At 39.1% G+C, this 22481-nt stretch overlaps 1 non-coding gene across 1 annotated transcript; it reads right to left on the bottom strand.

Moving 5' to 3' along the window:
• Positions 1–21072: 21072 nt before the first annotated feature.
• Positions 21073–21180, bottom strand: LOC112730975 (small nucleolar RNA R71). Its single transcript, XR_003166773.1, has one exon. It is a non-coding gene; the product is annotated as a small nucleolar RNA R71 (small nucleolar RNA).
• Positions 21181–22481: the final 1301 nt, after the last annotated feature.

The following is a 22481-nucleotide window of genomic DNA, read 5'->3' as shown; positions in this document are numbered from 1 at the left end:
AAACTAACCTAACTACCCATTCTTCACTTTTTCACACACTCATGCATTCTTTTCTTGATCACAACTCATATGCATTGATTTTTATTGAGCTTCACTTTAGAGCATTTTGTCCCCTTTTTATTTCTTTTCTTTTTTCTTTCTTTTTATATTTTTTTTCTTTTGATATATATATTTTTTCTTTCTTTTTGTTTTTCTCATTTTTTTTCTTCTTTTTGCAATAAAGTATATATAAAAGTCTCAATGCATATGGTTTTACATTTAATTAGCACATGGGCATGTACCCAATTCTCAATATTTTTAATAAAAATACAAAACTACCCTTTTCTCAACCAATGTCCCAAACTTTCCACACTTGAATGATACTCACACTCACTAGCCTAAACTAATCAAAGATCCAAATTAAGGACATTTATTATTTTTCGCTTTAAGGCTCGTAATGTGCTAAAATTATGAACAAGTGGGTTAAGCGTAGGCTCAAAATCGGCTAACAATAGAAGGTAAAAGGTAAGGCTTTTTGGGCAAGTGAGCTAAATAAAATGATGGCCTCAATCATATAAATACATGAATACACAAAACAATGGACATAGAGAATCAAACAAATCAAAGATTACAATCATAGAAAGAGAATAATACACACAAGAAGGAAATATAAGTGGTTATAAGATGTAACCACACAATTAGGCTCAAAACTCACTAGCTTGTGTTCCCAGCTCAAAAATCATGTTCCACAATATATATAATTCAAGCAAGTTCTATGAAAAGTTTTCACTCAAATCAATTGAGATGCCCTATAGATAGAAATCTTTGAAAAATGTCATTATTTTGACTAAGCTTATTGTGTTTATATATGCAAAACAAGAAAATGCAAGTAAAAATCCTAAAAGACCTAAAATGAAATGCAAAAGTATTGAGATTAGAAATTTGTTACCCAAAAAGCCGACTGGTCGGACGACCTCCCCACACTTAAAAATTTGCACCGTCCTCAGTGCACTCAAAGGTGAGCATGGGGGTACGGTGAATCTCCGGATTGCTACCTTCAGCTGGTAGATCAACCGATGCTGCGTGGTCTTTCTTCCACTTTCGTTTTGTTTGTGGTGCATCATTCATGAAAAATAGAAAATAATACCATAAGATGAGAAAATACAAAAGCAAGAAAGCATACATTGTTGGAATGAGGTAAATCACTAGAATTGAGTGAGTGGAGTGTGACATTAAGGAAAGTAGGTGTGTGAATTCTAAATTAGGCGCCTTCTGGAACACACACTAGCATAAGAGGCTAAGTCACAAGAGAAGCATGTACATCACTCATCCTAATGTGCTTGAAATGCTCTAAACTTGTAGGTCAAGATAACTTACAAGCAATAAAGCAGCATGGAAGCATTCAAGCCAAAAACATATGGATGCATATGATCATGAAACACAATGCATTACGATAAATGCACAACATCAACCATCAAGAACTTGCCTAATCGAGGAAAGGATTCCAATTACATGGTGGCCAAATCATGCAATTCAAGAAGAGTTTACAAGCTCGAAGGCAATTCTCATCACTTGGTATTCTCAAAAGGTAAGCATGAAGAACTCAAAATCCAATCAAAGAATTCAACAATTGAAATTAACAAAAATTGATGTTAAACTAACATCCTATCAATTATCAGCAGCAAGAGATAGTAAATAAGGTTAATAATCCAACACTTATAACGAAAAATAGAAAATGAAATGAAAATTAAACTAACTAATTGACTATCTAAAATAAGTGGTTATGGATGATTTTTGGAAGTGTTGGATGAGGGGTAGGAGAAGAGAAGAAGAAATGAGAAGGGAAGAAATGGAAAAAGGAGAAGAAAAGAAGTTTAGTGAAGGAAGGGCATCCACGTGTACGCGTCTGTCACGCATGCGCATGGGTGATGGTGTAATGGGCGCGACACGTATGCGTGTATCACGCATGCGTGTCGATGGGTTATTAAGAGAGTGACGCGTACGCGTCCTTCACGCTTACGCGTGGGTAGCCTTGCGCGAAAGGCACAGTGTTCGTGCGACGCTCGCACAACTCTCGGGAAAATGGCTTGGAGGTGAAATTTTTGAATCCACGCGTACGCGTGAGTGTGGATGGTCAAAAATGCTTGTGTCACGCATACGTGTGGATGGTGCTCTGTTTTTCAAAATTTTTCTATGTTTTTGCACTAAACCAAGCCTTCCATACCTCCAAACAGCTACCAAAACACCATAAAACCTTATTTAACATACTACACTACAAAATAAACTCAAATAACCAATGAAAACATGAAATTAACTAATTCTACCAATATATACAAAAGAGAAAAAAGAAAGATTTTACCATGGTGGGGTGTTTTCCACATAGCACTTTTGTTTATTATCCTTAAGTTGGACTTATGGGGAACTCCTCTCAAGGTGGCTTGTGCTTAAATTCATCTTGGAACTCCCACCAATGCTTGGTTCTCCATGGTGCCCCAAGATTTCTCATGTGTTGCACCAAGTTTTGATGGAGTCCTTCAAAAGCTTGGGGCTCCCAAAATTGATCCTCTTCTTGTAATCCAGGATCCCATACTTTATTTTCACACCCGTCTTGAAGTTGATCATTATTAGTCCATCTGGGTGGCAAGTAAGGTGAACTCTCAATAAAGTGACCAACAATCCTCCTAGACCCATCTAGTTGAGCACTACTCCAACCTTTATATTTCATGTTTGATGTATCAACCCTAATGAGCCTTGATTTGCAATGCCGACCACAAAACCATTTTCGCTTACGCTTCATCCCACAAAGTTCCCTAAGTTGACCATCCGTTTCAAGCAAACCATATTCAAGTGGGATAATAAAGCTAATAGAAATGAATTTCACCCACTCAAATGAAGAAGTAGATGGAAACCTAGGCCAAGACGAGTCCAAGGGTCTTGACAAAGCGTATTCCACTCCCATCCTTTTATTCCTAAGGATTTCCACTTTCTCACAAGATTCCTCAAATAAAATCCTTTGTTTAACAATACTACCTAAGCCTTTTCCCTTACTCAAATCATAAATGAGAGGATGAGAGAAATTTACCTCCACATTGCTTTCTATCTCATCGGGAGAAGGTTCTTCAAGCTCAAAGGATTCTTTACCACTAAGACTTGATGCTTGATCTTCGTCACCAAGGAAACTCAATTCTTGCTCTATCCCGTCCAATTCTTCATATGGAATATGCCTTGGAGGTTGTGCACATTCCTCCTTAGCATCAACTTCAATCTTATTGGAGGGGTTTTCTATGACCTTAGATTCCCAAGGAGACTCCGCATCTCCTAAATCTTCAACCACTTCTTCCTTGTCTTCATCAATGGTAGCTTCCTCCAATTGTTCAAACACAAAGCAACTTCCCTTATTTTCCACCGGAATTCCCAATCTCTCCTCCATGCTAGGCTCTTGATTTGATTCTCCACATGTTGTCATGGGATTCCTTGAGTGTCCAAGCATTGGGATGCTAACCGGTTTACCACCTCGTCCAAGGTGGCCGTGAATTGTTCTACATCCCTCTTCATCTCCTCTTGTCCTTAAATAAGAACATCAAGGATGTCATCAATTGGAGGTTGGGATGGATAGAAGAGTTCATCATTTTGGAAGAAGGACTCATGGTAGAAAGGTGGTTCTTCTTGGTAAGGATGTGGTGGTTCAACACTCTCCAATTTTTCCACTTGTTGCACAACACACTTCATGGTTGCTTGAAGTTGATCCAATACTTCCTTGAGACGATCGCTTGACTCGCGTTCCGCTTGGATAACATGATTAGGATCATATGGATCTTGGAATGATGGATATGAATATTCCTCCATGGGAGGTTGTGGTGGAAAGTAGGATTTATCTTGTTGTAGAAAATTTTCATACATTGGAGGTGTTTCATCTTGGTAATAGTATGGAGGGGGTGGTTCTATATGTGGTTCACATGGCTCATATGGTTCAAGAGGTGGTTGGTATGGTGGATATGGATTAGGGTCATATGAAGGAGGTTGGTGAAAAGGGGCTTGTGAGTGTGGTTGAGGATTATGTTGAGGATATGGCTCATAGGCACATGGTGGTGGTTCTTGAAAGTCACAAGGAGATTCACCATAACCATTAGATTGATATGCATCATAGAATGGCTCTTGTTCATAGTGTATTGGGGGAGGTTGTTGCCATGAAGATTGATCATATGCATATGGCTCCTCCCACCTTTGATTATCCCATTCTTGATACACATCTTCATTGAAGCTCTCATTTCCTACAACATAGTTAGAACCAAACTCATAGCCAAAGTGAGCATTCATGATAGCAAAGACAAAAATAAAAAGCACAAAAATAAGGAGATAAAATCTAGCTACTAAATCAAACAAGCAACATATTCACAATATTCACATATGTACAATAACCAATAACACAACACCATTGCAATTCCCCGGCAACGGTGCCATTTTGATGAACGGATTTTTGGTGGTACAGAATTTGACAAATAAATTCTCGTTGCAAGTATAGTTTCTAAACCAATAAATAATCCTTTCATAAAAATATTTGGTTGTCACAAGTAACAAACCCCTAAAAATAATAACCAAAGTATTGGAATCTCGGGTCGTTCTCCCTAGGAATTGCGATAAAGTGTCTTGTTATTGGTTATGAGGTATGTTTTGGGGGTTTTTGAGATAAGAGACATGAAATGTAAATGGCAATGAAAATAAACTAACAACTAACAAAGCTCTTGACAAGGTATGAGAACTAGAAGTCCTATCCTAGTTATCCTTCTCAATTGTGACAACAAATTATCCATTGCTCCCACTTAGTTAACTTCTAACCATGGAGGAAAGTCAAGTGGATGGATTAACTTGAGTCACAAGTCCTAGCCAACTCCAGAAGGAAAGACTAGCTTTAGTGGCATTCAAATCAATTAGCAACTTCTAATTATCAATCAACAAGAGAATTAGATAACTCAAGAGTCACTAATTACTATACCTAGGCCAAGAGGAAAGAATTCTACTCTATAATTCAACCAAGCATTTTATCAAACACATGGAAGGCATAAAAGGAAAGTAAAATGAATTAAGCAATTCAACAATGAAGGAACATGAATCATAAATTGCATTAAAAGAGAAATAGAAGAAACAAAAGTGCATCAACATAAGAGTAAAGAATTACAAGAATTAAATGCTAAACTAGAGAGAGGAAAGGAAGAAGAAGAAGAATTACAAAAGGAAAAGTAAATCAAAGCTTGAAATTAACCTAGATCTAAGAAATTCTAATCTAGATCTAACCTAATCCTAATCCTAGAGAGAAGTGAGAGCCTCTATCTCTAAAACTAACTTTCCCTTAAAAAGCTACACTAAACTAGACTAATGTGACTAGATATGTGATTCCCCTTCAGTCCTTGGGTTAAATAGCATCAGAGATGAGTTGGATTTGGGCCTGGGAAACCCAGAATTCGCCCCCAGCGTTTTGCCTTTAAGTGAGTTACGTGCGAGCATCAACGCGTACGCCTGGGTCACGCGTACGCATCGCTTGATAATTTTTCATCCACGCGTACGCGTCATGTACGCGTACGCGTCGCCATGCAATGTCACAATCCACGCGTGCGTGGCTTCTGCGTGTGCGCGTCGATCTCAGCATCCCAAATCCTTGTTTCTTCATGAGTTCTCCATTTGCATGTTTTTCCTCTTCTTCCTTTTGATCCATTCCTAGCCTTTCCAATCTGAATTCACTAACAAACATATCAAGGCATCTAATGGAATCAAAGGTGAATCAAAATTAGCAATTAAGGGTCTAAAAAGTATGTTTTCACACTTAAGCACAAATTAGGAGAAATCATGAAACCATGCCATTTCATTGGATAAATGTGGGTAAAAGGTAATAAAATCCCCTAAATCAAGCACAAGATAAACCCTACAAATGTGGTTTATCACCAGCAACCTGCAGAGCTGCCATAACTACCCCACCTACTATAACTAAATTAGCATGTTGATTACTATCAGATCTATGTGGCCAATAAGTCATGGCTATCTTAGTATTCCACCTCTATGCTAGATTTTGTTTTACCTTGTAAATTACAAATAAATTGATTTTTCAATGACTGGAACCTTTTCAAAATATTGTCCATCTATCTTTGCTTATCTTACATCTCTAGTTCTTGTAAAGCAAATAAATCATGTACCTACGGCTACCATGTGCTTATAAATGTGAATAATTAGGTTCTACTAGATAATAGAATCAGATAAAGCTGGTTAATTCTTTTTGGCAACTTTCAACCTACAAGTGAAAGGATGGAAAAAACAATAGATGTAGAAGAGTAGAAGAAGTAATAACACAGTAAAATTCAAGAACCCCAAGACATACCTTCTCAAATGCACTGGCTTGATTGCCAGGAACACTATACCAGCACTTTGGCTCTCCCCTAGAACAAAATTGAAATCAGGACCAAATTTGTAAGGAAAAAGTACATGATTTCAGGTAGAAACGTTTAAAAATGTCAAGGAATTACAGCAATAGTAACGAAATGTTAAGGAATTGCTGCAATACTAACCAGATGTGTAGACTTCTAGGCATAAAGCCATACCAGTACTGTAGAATATATTACCCTCTTCCATGTATACATTATTCCCAGAAAGAAAGGGCAAAAAAATAAAGTGTATGATAACTTTTCTATCAAAGAACTATTATATATAGAGATTCTTTTCAATTTATTGAGATTACAAGCCACAGACAATGAACATAAATATGTCAAGTTCCGACAATCTTCCAGAGTTAACTTTATTAAGTTCTGAAACCAACCATTTGAAGGTGGATTGCTCCACATCTTGTGAATCTTGATTGAAAACAACTTCAAGATTTCCAAGTTTGGAATTTCTACCTCTTGGAAAGAACCACACACAAACCTTGTTAATCTATTTGGAATCATAGGTCTTAAAATGATAAATACATATTATTTTAAGTTGGAAGAAAGCCATACATTTTCATTAAAGACAGAAAATGAAGTTGTGTCATTCTGCCCATCCATTGCTGGGACAATTTCCCTTCTCAAAAATAAGGTATTTTGGGAAGATTTGTTGAATGAACCTTGCCACCGCATAAGAATATTCACAAGTACAATGAAATCTCAACCATCTCCATAATAGTAACCAACTTTCACAACTCACAAGAACATGAATTTATTCTCTAAAAATCCCTAATAGAACTCGGTCATAAATTGTGATGCTAGGGCATTTTGGCCAGTTTCACTGACCTTTTCTTTATGGTTTTAGGGTAGTTTCATGCACTTTCTTAGGAAATAAGCAAGTTTTGGGTAAATAATCATTTACATCTTGATTCAAGCAAACATTGTGAATTTTATATGATTTCATGAGAATTATGCATGAATTGAATGATAAATTGAATGATGCATGATCTCATGGGTTAGAACCTAGCTTTGATGCACTTTATTTACTTGATTTCAGGACAAAGGAAGCAAGGAAGATGCCACGTTAATAGCCATGTTAGTCCAACTAACGTGACCATTAACGTGGAAAAGAGGCTAGCTTACAACGTTAACAAGAAAAGTGAACACCAATAACACTTTCGTGAGACATCATAGCCCACGTTAGTGTCCACGTTAACTACGTTAACGTGGAAGTACGTTAACGTGGAAGCTAACGTGGAAAAGAAGAAAAGCTCCAACGTTAGTGGTAAAAGTGAATGCCACTAACGTTGGGGAGAGGGGCACACTTAGCCACGTTAAGAGTCACGTTAACTACATTAAAGTGAACTCTAATGTGGGAGAAGCAATGAAGAGCCAACGTTAGTGACACTCACCTTTGTCACTAACGTTGGACTAAGCCTCTATTAGCCACGTTAGTTGCCACGTTAATGGCATTAACGTGGAAGCTAACGTGGAGGAAAGGAATGATGAGCCAAAGTTAGTGACACTCACCTTTGTCACTAACGTTGGAGATAGCTATCACTACCACGTTAGAAGTCACGTTAACCTAAGTAACGTGAACTCTAACGTGGGAAGAAGGGTGTTTGGAGCGTTAGTGACAAAGGTAAGTATCACTAACGCTCTTGAAGTTGAGGCATACCCACGTTAAGAGTCATGTTAGCTACACTAATGTGGACTCTAACGTAGGGAAGAAGGGGCCAAGGGCAACGTTATTGGCAAAGGTAAACGCCAATAACGCTCGCGATGGATCAAGAGGCAATGTTAGTGGTCACGTTAGTGCCACTAACGTTGAAGTTAACGTAACTCATCTTGGGCTAGGAACATTAGTGAAAAAGGTGATTGTCACTAACGTTCTCGAACCCACATTTTCACTCAACGTTAATGCCACTAACGTCCTAGCCAAAGTCCATGCCTACTTCACACTTTCTCTGCAAGTAAAGCTGAGCCCACTGAAGATTCCAAACTGCTTCAACTCAAGATCCAAAGGCCCATATCCAAGACTTGAAGATCCAACTGGAAGATCAGAAGAGTAGTATATATAGGGGTAGTTTTGAACTAGAGAGGAGCTTTTGGATTGAAAGGACTACTCTCTGTATAATTTTACTTTCTCTGTAACTTCTAGTTTTACTTCAGAATGTACTCTCTATCTTTGCTTTCCATTCCCAGAGTCATGAACAACTAAACCCCTTTCATTGGGTTAGGGAGCTCTGTTGTAATTTGATGGATCAATAATAGTTTTCATTATTCTTCTTCTTTTTTTTCTCTTGATTTTACTTGAAAACTTTCAATCTTCATCCAATTGGATAGTTGTCTTGGAAAAGAAACTATTCATACTTGGATCTCTTCTGAACCTTGGAAGAGGAATGAAGAGATTATCATGCTAGAAATGCTTTCTCATGTTGGACTAAATTGGGGTTTGGGTGGATATGGTGACATATAATTCTCCCAATACTTTGATTTGGAAATACATGTGGTATAATCAGTGATCACACCTCATTTCTTCTCATGAGAAATTAGACCAAGGAATTGGCTATTGATCAAGATTTGAGAGATTAAGTTACCAAGGAATTGGAATTCAATCACTTAAGATTGCCAAGGAGATCAATGAATGCATTGATTGAGGAAGAGATGAAAATGAACTTGATCCAGAGAATGCAACATCTCCTAAGTCCAATGAATTTCCCATTTCTGATCTTACCCATTCTCTTTAGTTTCTGCCATTTACTTTCATGCTGAACTCCCTTTCCCCATTTAAGATTCTGCAATTTACTTTCCGTCATTTATATTCAGCTCTTTATTTCCAGCATTTACATTTTCTGCTATTTACTTTCCAGCCATTTGATTTCCTGCAATTCTCATATCAAATTCTTCTTAGCTCAACTAGAACATCCTCCAATAAAAGTTGCTTGACCAATCAATTCCTGTGAGATTCGACCTCACTCTATTGTGAGTTTTTACTTGACGACAATTCGGTATACTTGCCGAGGGAGATTTGTTAAGAGACAAGTTTTCGTGCATCAAGTTGCTGAAAGCCATCAAAATGCGTAAAACCCTCAATATAAAGAAATAAATGAGAAAGGAATAAGAGACATAACCTGCTAACATAGAAGACAAAAGCATGACGACGGCAGAGGAGAGACAGAGATCAGCCACAAAATGCAAACACACAAATTCTATTTATCATTTGAGGCATTTCTAGAATCAATTAACAGGCATGCCATCATATCATAGAGAATAATCTAATCAATAATCATACTTACTAAAACAACTGAATGAAAAATAGAAAATACAAAGATTGAAGAATAGAAAATCACTAAGGTTTGAAAGAAAAAAAAGAAGAAACAAAAGATCAATTCAAAGGGAATCGTAGATAACACATTTTCTAGTAGGCGAATCAGATCAGAAAACAAAGAAATCAAAAATAGAGAACAAAAACAACCTAAAAACAGATCTGATTTGAGAGAAAGAGCATTTTTATTTACCTCTTTGAAAGAGCCTGAGCTTCTTCCTCCGTGAACTGGCCTCAATGCAAACAACGAAAAGCAATAATTAGAAAAAGAATTTGAAAAGTCAGAGAGAGAGAGAGAGAGAGAGAGAGAGAGAGAGAGAGAGAGAGAGAGAATAGTGGATGAATGTGTTAACCTGGCCTCCATTTATAACTCTAGCGGGCGACGGTTGACGGAGGAAACTTGGTGGCAACGGCGGCAAGGAGATGAATGGCGGTGGCGATGGAATCGTGATTCTAGGGTTTCAGACTCTCCCTTGTTCTCTCTCTCTCAAAAAACTCTTTTCATTTGTTTGGGTTGGGCTTTTTATAATTAATTGGGTTGAAAAGTGAAAACAAATAGTAGGAGTTTTTGTTAACTCTTTAAAATTGTTACAAATAAAATATATTGTGGAGGTTTTAATAACTCTCATTAAAAAACTTCTACGAACAAATAAAAATTTTGTAGTGAGTGCACCGGGTCATCCAAGTAATACCTCAGGTGAGTGTGGGTCAATCCCACGAGAATTGTCGGATTGAGCAAGTGATGGTTATCTTGCTGTACTTAGTAATACCTCAGAGATGCTTATCCTTCCAGAATGATACTTCTTACTTTTTCCTTTAACAACGAGTGATTCATTCAATGGCAAGGCTTTATGTGATTAAAGCCAGGGTCAATGGTCATTCAATCTGAACAATGGTGAAGCTCATGCAATTCAATCTCTGATGATCCTACCCAAAATGCCACAGAAAAGGTCGGATCTTCCGGATCGGAGAATGAAGCTCTATTTGGTTCTAACCTTAGCGCCACAGAGACTTCACTTACCCCTGACTGATGAGATTTTATGTCACTTATCCCAATTAGCCCAGATACTCTATTGGAACCTGTGATGCACTCTCAAGCTGCAACTCAATACTATCCTTTCAGGGACTCGCATGAACTCATGTAGAATAAGGGGTCATACTTTCGTTCCACCCCAGATTCATAAGGATGAAGAACGAAAATGCATCACAGAATAGAATCAAACATATATTAAAGTAGAAAAGTAATGATATTAATCCATGGGAATACGCAGAGCTCCTATCTTTAACCTAGGAGGTTTAGTTGCTCATACTTTACAGAAGCAATATGGAAAACATATAAACGGTCAAAAGTTCATGAACAAGGGTGATCCTTGTTCTATTTATACTAATGTAATAATTAAAAATTACAAAAATGGGATAACCTAAGCTAAGGGTGTGAAAATCCACTTCTGGGCCCACTTTGGTGAGTGTTTGGGATGAGCTTGGCGTCCAACTTGAGGAATGGGTGTTGAACGCCCATTAGGGGGGTGTCCATGCTTCCTTGTCCTCCCTTGGTGGTGTTTAATGCCAGGTTTGGGCTTTCAACGTTGGCCTTGGTCCTCCTTGGGCGTTGAACACCAGAAAGGGGGTAAGTTGGGCGTTCAACACCCGTTTTAGGCAGTCCTATCCAAAGAAAAATATAGATCATTATATATTGCTGGAAAGCTCTGGAAGTTAGCTTTCAAATTCCGTTGATAAAGCGTCAATTGGACCTCTGTAGCTCAAGATATGCTCGTTAGATTTTACGGAGGTCAGGATTTGACAACATCTGTTGTCCTTTCTTTGCCTCTGAATCAGACTTTACTAAAACTTGCCAGTTTAACCCAAAAATCACCTGAAATCATAATAAAAACACAAAAACTTAAAGTAGCATCCGAAAAGTGAATTTTGCCGTAAAACCTAGTAAAACTTAACAAAATGTAATAAACTATAACTAAAATACTAAGAAAATAGTACCTAAAAGGGTATAAAATATCCACTCATCAGTGACGTAGCTCCCTTTTCCCGTGAGTTCGGCCAATTGGAGTTCTAGGAGGTACAAGCAATTTTTGACGTTTTTCTCTTCAGTAGCTCGGTCAGAAAGCGTCTCCGGAGCCTCGAGTATTTTGAGTTCATACGGAGGTAGGGTTTTGGTAATTTTATAATAATTAAATATGAATTTGATAAGTGAACGTTGGTTTGATTGTTTGGGTTTGAATGAGTTTATGTTAAATTATTGTTGAATTATTTTTGTTTGCTTAAGATTTTCATTTAGTTATGTATGAACAACCACCTGGGATGTTTTTGATTATTTTGGGAGTAAAAATAGATTTTCAAAAAGTTTTAAGAATTATATTAGCTAATTTTAAATTATTAAAGAAATGAGTATGTTTTGAGTTTTATCGAGAAAAGTATTATGTTTGAATTTGATTTATCAAGAAAAAGAGTTTAATGAAAGAGAAATGGATTTGAATTGTTTTTAAAGAGAGATTTTGATGTTTGGAAAATACCTGGACAGTACACAAGGGTTGTGGTTTAGTCCCACTTGCTCCGGGTATGAGATGGAGAAGAAGAATTATGAAAAATGAGTTTAATTATGAAATATTGAATGAATTTATGTTTGAGATCCTAGGCAGTAGCAAGGATTGCGCTTCATCCTGCTTATTCTAGGTCAGTGATTGTGACGCATGGGTAGTAACAGTAGTAGTGGATTATTTCACTTGCTCCATGTTGAGATTTTAAACATCCGCCCGGGTAGTAGCCATAGTAGTGATTATTCCACTGGCTCTGGGTTAAGCGAGTAGTAGTAAGGGGGCTGTAGCTCAAACCAACTTGCTCCGCAATGGGTGTTACAGGGGCACATAGTAAATGGCATGACCGCCCTGTACGAGAACTTGAAGGCTCAAGCTTGGGTACTTGCTCCAGATGCCGACCTTCCCTTGTTTAGTTTAGATAACATTGTTGAAGATGGTAAGATCGTGTCAGCCACTGATGACGATGAGACTCCTGCTCCTGATCCCAAGGCTAAGGCTTCTATAGCCCCTTCCGCTGAAGCTGCCCATTCCGAGGCCGATCCTGATGTAGAGATTTTGAATGGGCCGGACGGTGTTGTTGGGGGAGTCCCGATTTCAGTTATTCCCCCGGCTTCTCAGGATGTGGTGATGGGGGCAAAGTTGGATCCTCTATGACTTCCCCTTTTTTATGCTTGTTTTGATGATGTGTTGATATGGTCCGACCTGTGGACCTCTAAACTCTTTTTTATTGTAATCTTTTGAGTGGTTTCTTGACACTAGCAGTTGCTTTCTAGCAACTTTTTTAATTTTTAATCAAAACACTTTCACCCTGGGGTTGCTGTTAGGTAACCTTTGAGTTTTTAATGCTTAACTTCTTAATACTTCCTTGTTTTGACTATTCTGGTAGTGTGCTGGCTGATTTCTAAGGAATGCCTTTACCTTTTGGTTGTTGTTTCAACCTTTTCTAGCCTTTGTCCTAGAATAGCGTCCCTTTGTGGATTTTCCAGCCACGTTTTAGGATTAGGGTTTGGGCTTTTCTGGCCAACCTCCTTCCTGATGACCTTGAGGTAGTGTTCTTTCATGAACTTCTACCTTTGCTTATTGGTCTGTGCTTCTTCTAGTTGCATTGATAACTTTTCCGATTTACTTTATTCTTCCTTTGGCGATTTCACCTTTGCAGCTTGGTGTTTGGTGTTTCGGGCTTTTAGTCGGATTCTAATAACTTTCTAGGTGGTGTTCTGTTCTGAACCTTTACCTTTTAGTTTATTTGGACGACCTTTGAGCCTTGTTTGGGCTTGTGATTGCCTTTGCTTTTTAAGTAGCGTCCTTTTCAGACTCCTACCTTTTAGCTTAGCAACTTTAAAACTAGGTTTTTCAACCTTTTTCGACCTTCGTACGGTTAGCAAGGCATTGTTTCTTTTTTAGTGATCCTTTAGCTGGTCCGACTTCTCTGTCGGGCCTTTTCAAGTTATTTGTTGCAACCCCGTTTTTAATCCGACCTCGTCAGGCCGCTTTATACGGGTCGCTTTCATAACTTCTCACATTAATTTGGACCTCGTCGCTTCACCTTACCGACCTTTCCTGGTCGGGCAATGAATTTTGCATTTTTTTCGAGCATAAAAAATGTAAATAAGAGTATATACATGTGTGGGGTTACCCTGCAAGTCGGGCCGCCCTCAGGTCTTGGCCTGGTGCCTCATTAAAAAAATCCTTTAGTGGGAAAAAGAGCACACCTTGGCCCAAGACCATTCTCTAGCTATAGTACTTTCTTATGTTACATGTGTGCCATGACCTCGGGAGTTCCCGCCCTTGGAGGTCGGCCACCCTATAGTACTTTCCTTCTCCTAACCGACTTGCTCCGATATCATTTCGGATTTGGATGAGGTCGTTGGTAGTGAAGCTTCGTTGGATTACCTTCCGATTGTACCTTGAGGCCATTCGACGCTTTAGGGCTTCCTCTCTGATCCGAGCACTTTCTCGGACTTCTGGAAGCAGGTCAAGTTCTTCCTTTTGTGCTCCGGAGTTGGTGTCCTCATTGTAGAAGATCACCCTAGGGGATCTTTCATCTATTTATACGGGGATCATTTTCTCCATTCCGTAAGTGAGTCGGAAGGGTGATTCCCCCGTAGTGGAGTGTGGTGTTGTCTGGTACGCCCATAGGACTTAGGGGAGCTCTTCAGCCCAGGCTCCTTTTACGTCTTGTAATCGACGCTTTAACTCGGCCAATATGACTTTGTTGGTGGCCTTCGCCTGTCCGTTGGCTTATGAGTGTTCCACTGAGGTGAACTGGTGCTTGATTTTTAGATCAGCTACCAGGTTCCTGTAGCCCGTGTCGGTGAACTGAGTCTCGTTGTCCGTGGTGATGGAGTGGGGAACCCCAAACCTTGTGACGATGTTTCTGTAGAGGAACTTTCGACTTCTCTGGGCGGTGGCGGCGGCCAATAGCTCTGCCTCGATCCACTTTGTAAAGTAATATATTCCTACAATGAGGAATTTGACTTGTCTTGATCCCTGGGGGAATGGTCCGACGACGTCGAGCCCCCACTTTGTGAACGGCCAGATTGAGGTGACGTAAATGAGTTCTTCAGGTGGGGCGATGTGGAAGTTGGTGTGGTTCTGGCATGGAGGGCATGTTTTGACGAACACGGCTGCTTCCTTCAAGGTTGGCCAGTAGAAGCCGGCTCGAAGTACTTTTTTGGATAGAGCGTGTGCCCCAAGGTGGTTGCCGCACATGCCACTGTGTACGTCCTCCAGGAACTCTTTTGTGGCAAAAGTTGGGACGCATTTTAGGAGGGGCGTTGAAATTCCTCTTCTGTACAGGACGTCGTGCACCAGGGTGTAATCTTGTGCTTCCCGTGTGAGCTTTTTTACATCCTTCTTTTCCGTGGGAAGTATTTCGGACTTGAGGTAGTTGATTATGGGGGTCATCCACCCTTGGTCCTGGTCTGATATGTTTAAGAATTTTTCTTCCCTTGAGGTTGATGGGTGATGTAAGGTTTCTTGGATGAGGCTTCTATTGTTACCTCCTGACTTAGTGCTGGCTAGTTTAGATAGTGCGTCCGCTCGGGCATTTTGTTCCCGAGGTATGTGTTGGATCTCATATTCTCTGAAGTTCCCGAGCTATTCTTTGGTCTTGTCCAAGTACTTTTTCATTGTGGGATCCTTTGTCCAGTAGCTCCCTTCTATCTGTAAGGTGATTACTTGTGAATCGCTGAAGATGGTAAGATTTTGTGCTCTGACCTCCCTAGCCAGCTTTAAGTCGGCCAGTAGGGCTTCATACTCTGCTTGATTATTTGAGACGGGGAACTCAAATCTTAAGGAGAGTTCGAGTTGGGTCCTTTGGTCGCTTTCTAGGATAACGCCTGCTCCACTTCCGGCTTTGTTCGATGAGCTGTCGACGTAGAGGTTCCATTCTATGGGGGTCCCCGGGGTGTTTGTGTACTCTGCGATGAAGTCGGACAAGTACTGGGATTTGATGGTGGTGCGAGCTTCATACTTGAGATCAAATTCGGACAACTCAACCGCCCATTGTAGAATTCTTCCAGCCAAGTTTGTTTTCTGCAAGATGCCTTTCATGGGTTGATTAGTCCGTACCCTGACGGTGTGGGCTTGAAAATATGGTCGAAGTCGCCGGGAGGTGAGTATGAGGGCGTAAGCGAATTTTTCTATCTTTTGGTAGTTCAGTTCGGCCCCCTGTAAGGCCTTGCTAATGAAATAGATGGGTTGTTGTCCATTGTCATCCTCTCTGACCAGGGCTGATGCTATCGCTTGACTTCCATCGGCGAGGTACAGTATCAGTTCTTCTCCTTATTAAGGTTGGGTCAGGATGGGTAGTCGTCCCAGGAATGCTTTGAAGTCCTGAAATGCTTTCTCGCACTCTGGAATGCACTCAAACTTCTTCCCTTTCCTCAGTATCGTGTAGAAGGGAAAAGACTTTAAGGCCGATCCAGCCAGAAATCTCGACAGGGCCGCAAGTCTTCCATTTAGTTGCTGTACTTCTTTTACACAGGTCAGACTTTTCATGTCGAGTATAGCTCGGAACTTGTCTGGATTTGCTTCGATACCTCTTTGGATTAGCCTGAATCTTAGGAATTTGCCGGCTTCTTCTGCGAAAGTACATTTTGTGGGATTTAGTCTCATCCTGTATTTCCTTATGGTGCTGAACACTTTGCAGAGGTCGGACAGCAGTGTGTCCTCCCTTTAGGTCTTTATTAGCATGTCATCCACATAGACTTCCATCATGCTTTCCGATGTGGTTGGAGAATACTTTATTCATTAACCATTGATATGTGGCCCCCGCGTTCTTTAGTCCGAAAGGAATTACTACGTAACAATAGTTTGCTTTCGGGGTTAAGAACAAGGTTTTCTCCTGGTCGGGTTTATGCATTAGGATTTGGTTGTCCCCTGAGTATGCGTCCATGAAGGAAAGGTATTTGTATCCTGACGATGCGTCAAGGTATCGATGTATGGGAGGGGATAAGGGTCTTTTGGGCAGGCTTTATGGAGGTTGGTGTAGTCCATACACATTCGCCACTTTCCATTTGGCTTTTTTAACAGTACGACGTTGGCCAGCCACAGTGGATATTTAACTTCCCTTATGAACCCTGCCTCCAGTAGGGCTTTGATGAGCGGATAATTTATACGCTTTTTGACATTGTTTTTAGTATGTTTTTAGTAGAATCTAGTTACTTTTAGGGATGTTTTCATTAGTTTTTATGTTAAATTCACATTTCTGGACTTTACTATGAGTTTGTGTGTTTTTCTGTGATTTCAGGTATTTTCTGGCTGAAATTGAGGGACTTGAGCAAAAATCTGATTCAGAGGTTGAAGAAGGACTGCTGATGCTGTTGGATTCTGACCTCCCTGCACTCAAAGTGGATTTTCTGGAGCTACAGAACTCGAAATGGCGCGCTTCCAATTGCGTTGGAAAGTAGACATCCAGGGCTTTCCAGCAATGTATAATAGTTCATACTTTGGCCAAGAATAGACGACGTAAACTGGCGTTCAACGCCAGCTTTCTACCCAAATCTGGCGTCCAGCGCCAGAAAAGGAGCCAAAACCAGAGTTGAACGCCCAAACTGGCACAAAAGCTGGCGTTCAACTCCAAGAAGGACCTCTACACGTGCAATACTCAGGCTCAGCCCAAACACACACCAAGTGGGCCCAGGAAGTGGACTTATACATCAATTACTTACTCATGTAAACCCTAGTAGCTAGTTTATTATAAATAGGACCTTTTACTATTGTATTAGGTATCTTTGAACGCATTGTTCTTAGACCATGGGGGCTGGCCACACGGCCATGCCTGGACCATTCACTTATGTATTTTTAACGGTAGAGTTTCTACACTCCATAGATTAAGGTGTGGAGCTCTGCTGTTCCTCAAAGATTAATGCAAAGTACTACTGTTTTCTATTCAATTCATCTTATTTCGCTTCTAAGATATCCATTCGCACCCAAGAACGTGATGAAGGTGATGATTATGTGTGACGCTCATCACCATTCTCCCTTATGAACGCGTGCCTGACAAACACTTCTGTTCTACATGAAATAAGCTAGAATGAGTATCTCTTAGATCTCCTAACCAGAATCTTCGTGGCATAAGCTAGAATGATGGCGGCATTCAAGAGAATCCGGAAGGTCTAAACCTTGTCTGTGGTATTCCGAGTAGGATTCAATGATTGAATGACTGTGACGAGCTCCGAACTCGCGATTGCAGGGCGTTAGTGACAGACGCAAAAGGATAGTAAATCCTATTCCAGCATGATCGAGAACCGACAGATGAATAGCCGTACCGTGATAGGGTGCGTGAGCATATTATTCACTGAGAGGATAAGATGAAGCCATTGGCAAGGGTGATGCCTCCAGACGATTAGCCGTGCCGTGACAGGGCATTGGATCATTTTCCCGAGAGATGACCGAAAGTAGCCATTGACAGTGGTGATGTATCACATAAAGCCAGCCATGGAAAGGAGTGAGACTGATTGGATGAAGATAGCAGGAAAGCAGAGGTTCAGAGGAACGAAAAGCATCTCCATTCGCTTATCTGAAATTCCTACCAATGATTTACATAAGTATCTCTATCCCTATTTTATTATATAATATTCGAAAACACCATTATCACTTTATATCTGCCTGACTGAGATTTACAAGGTGACCATAGCTTGCTTCATACCAACAATCTCCGTGGGATTCGACCCTTACTCACGTAAGGTATTACTTGGACAACCCAGTGCACTTGCTGGTCAGTTGTATCGAAGTTGTGACAAATTATGAATGTGTAATCACGATTACGCGTACCAAGTTGCTCACGTGCCAGGAATAGTTTGAGCCTGGACATCACAATTTTGTGCACCAAGTTTTTGGCGCCGTTGCCGGGGATTGTTTGAGTTTGGACAACTGACGGTTCATCTTGTTGCTCAGATTAGGTAATTTTCTTTTTATTTTATTTTCAAAAATTTTTCAAAAAAATATTTCAAAACTTTTCTCATCTGTTTTCGAAAAAAAAAAATGTTTTCAAAAAAATTTTATTCAAAATTTTTAAAGAATGAATTCTAGTGTTTCATGAAGCATGTGAAGCCTGGCTGGCTGTAAAGCCATGTCTAAATTCTTTTGGACTGAGGCTTCCAAACCATCAGAGGTAAGCTACATACTTGATAAATGATGAGCAGCAATTTGTTATCAAGAGCAATATACTCTGGTGTTAAATGCTGAAGCTTGGCTGGCCATTGGCCATGTCTAGTGTTTTGGACTGGAGCTTTCTTTGAAAGCTTGGCTGGCTAGTGAACCATGTCTAATTCCTGGACTGAAGCTTTAGACTAAGAATGCAAGATTCCTGGAATTCATATTAAAAATTTTGGAATCCTTATTTTTCTTTTTTTAATTAATTTTTCGAAAAAAATCCAAAAAAATTTAGAAAATCATAAAAATCAAAAAAATATTTTGTGTTTCTTATTTGAGTCTTGAGTCATATCATAAGTTTGGTGTCACTTGCATATGCATCCTGCATTTTTTCGAAAATATCATGCATTCATAGTGTTCTTCATGATCTTCAAGTTATTCTTGGTAAGTCTTCTTGTTTGATCTTGATGATTTTTTATTTTGTGTCTTTTCATGTTTATCATATGCATTCTTGAATTCTTAGTGTCTAAGCATTAAAGAATTCTAAGTTTGGTGTCTTGCATGTTTTCTTTGCATTAAAAATTTTTCAAAATTGTGTCTAGGATGTTCATCTTGACATTCATAGTGTTCTTGGTGTTCATCTTGACATTCATAGCATTCTTGCATGCATCACATGTTTTAATCTAAATATTTCATGCATTGCATCTTTTTAGTGTTTTTCTCTCTCATCATAAAAATTCAAAAATCAAAAAAAATATCTTTCCATTTTTCTCTCATCAAATTCGAAAATTTGAGTTGACCTTTTCAAAAATTTTTAAAATCAAGTTGTTTCTTATGAGTCAAATCAAATTTTCAATTTGAAAATCTTATCCTTTTCAAAATCTTTTTCAAAAATCAAATCTTTTTCAAAATTCTTAGTTATTTTCGAAAATTCCAAAAATATTTTTTAAAAATCTTTTTCTTATTTTTATATCAAATTTTCGAAAATAACATAATCAATTAATGCTTTGATTCAAAAATTTGAAGTTTGTTACTTGCTTGTTAAGAAAGATTCAAACTTTAAGTTCTAGAATCATATCTTGTGATTTCTTGTGAATCAAGTCATTAATTGAGATTTTAAAAATTAAATCTTTTTCAAAACTAATTTCTAAAATATCTTCTTATCTTATCTTTTTCAAAAATTTGATTTCAAAATATCTTCTCTAACTTCCTAACTTCCTATCTTTTCAAAATTTGTTTCAACTAACTAACTAACTTTTTGTTTGTTTTTTAACTTTTTCAAAACTACCTAACTAACTCTCTCTCTCTAATTTTCGAAAATATCTTCCGTCTTTTTCAAAAATTTCTTTTTAATTAACTAATTATTTTTATTTTTATTTTTGATTTCAAAAATTTTCGAAAATTACTAACATTTTTCAAAAACTATTTTCGAAAATCACTAACTCTTTTTCAAAAATATTTTCGAAAATTCTCTCTCTCCCATCTTATTCTATTTATTCATTCATATCCTAACATCTCATCTCACATCTCTAGCCTCCTCACAGTTGTGTTTCTTCCATTATATTACATTCTTTGTCTCCCCCTCTTCTTCTACTCACACAGGGATCCCTATACTGTGGTATAAAGGATCTCTATTATTATTATTATTTTTCTGTGCCTTCTTCTTTGTCATATGAGCAGGAGCAAGGATAAGAACATTCTTGTGGAAGCAGATCCAGAACCTGAAAGGACTCTGAAGAGAAAATTAAGAGAAGCTAAATTACAACAATCCAGAGATAATCTTTCAGAAATTTTCGAACAGGAAGAGGAGATGGCAGCCGAAAATAATAATAATGTAAGGAAGATGCTTGGTGACTTTACTTCACCTAATTCCAATTTACATGGAAGAAGGATCTCCATTCCTGCCATTGGAGCAAACAACTTTGAGCTGAAACCTCAATTAGTTTCTCTGATGCAGCAGAACTGCAAGTTTCATGGACTTCCATCTGAAGATCCTTTTCAGTTCTTAACTGAATTCTTGCAGATATGTGATACTGTTAAGACTAATGGAGTAGATCCTGAAGTCTACAGGCTCATGCTTTTCCCCTTTGCTGTAAGAGACAGAGCTAGATTATGGTTGGACTCTCAACCTAAAGACAGCCTGAACTCGTGGGATAAGCTGGTCACGGCTTTCTTAGCCAAGTACTTTCCTCTTCAAAAGCTGAGCAAGCTTAGAGCTGATGTTCAAACCTTCAGACAGAAAGAAGGTGAATCCCTCTATGAAGCTTGGGAAAGATACAAACAGTTGACCAAAAAGTGTCCTTCTGACATGCTTTCAGAATGGACCATCCTGGATATATTCTATGATGGTTTATCTGAGCTATCAAAGATGTCACTGGACACTTCTGCAGGTGGATCCATTCACCTAAAGAAAACGCCTGCAGAAGCTCAAGAACTCATTGACATGGTTGCTAATAACCAGTTCATGTACACTTCTGAAAGGAATCCTGTGAGTAATGGGACGCCTATGAAGAAGGGAGTTCTTGAAGTGGATACTCTGAATGCCATATTGGCTCAGAATAAAATATTGACTCGGCAAGTCAATATGATCTCTCAGAGTCTGCATGGAATGCAAGCTGCATCCAACAGTACTCAAGAGGCATCTTCTGAAGAAGAAGCCCATGATCCTGAGAACCCTGCAATAGCAGAGGTAAATTACTTAGGTGAACCTTATGGAAACACCTATAACTCAACATGGAGAAATCATCAAAATTTCTCATGGAAGGATCAAAAGCCTCAACAAGGCTTTAATGATGGTGGAAGAAACAGGTTTAGCAATAGCAAGCCTTTTCCATCATCAACTCAGCAACAGACAGAGAACTCTGAACAAAATACTTCTAATTTAGCAAATTTAGTCTCTGATCTGTCCAAGGCCACTGTAAGTTTCATGAATGAAACAAGGTCTTCCATTAGAAACTTGGAAGCACAAGTGGGCCAGCTGAGTAAAAGGATCACTGAAATCCCTCCTAGTACTCTCCCAAGCAATACAGAAGAGAATCCAAAAGGAGAGTGCAAGGCCATTGACATAAGCACCATGGCCGAACCTGTGAGGAGAGGAGAGGACGTGAATCCCAAGGGGGAAGACCTCCTGGGACGTCCAGTGATCAATAAGGAGCTTCCCTCTGAGGAACCAAAGGACTCTGAGGCTCATCTAGAGACCATAGGGATTCCATTGAACCTCCTTATGCCCTTCATGAGCTCTGATGAGTATTCCTCTTCTGAAGAGAATGAGGATGTTACTGAAGAGCAAACTGCCAAGTTTCTTGGTGCAATCATGAAGCTGAATGCCAAATTATTTGGCATTGATACTTGGGAAGTTGAACCTCCCTTGTTCATCAATGAACTGAGTGATCTGGATCAACTGACATTACCTCAGAAGAGACAGGATCCTGGAAAGTTCATAATACCCTATACCATAGGCACTATGATCTTTAAAGCTCTGTGTGACCTTGGTTCAGGAATAAACCTCATGCCCCTCTCTGTAATAGAGAAACTGGGAATCTATGGGGTGCAAGCTGCTAAAATCTCACTAGAGATGGCAGACAGCTCAAGAAAACAGGCTTATGGACAAGTAGA

The sequence above is a fragment of the Arachis hypogaea genome, chromosome 12 (assembly GCF_003086295.3).
Source record: "Arachis hypogaea cultivar Tifrunner chromosome 12, arahy.Tifrunner.gnm2.J5K5, whole genome shotgun sequence".
In the NCBI taxonomy this organism is placed as follows: domain Eukaryota; kingdom Viridiplantae; phylum Streptophyta; class Magnoliopsida; order Fabales; family Fabaceae; genus Arachis; species Arachis hypogaea.
The sequence above is the reverse complement of the archived record's forward strand: the minus strand, read 5'-3'. Positions and strand labels throughout refer to the sequence as shown.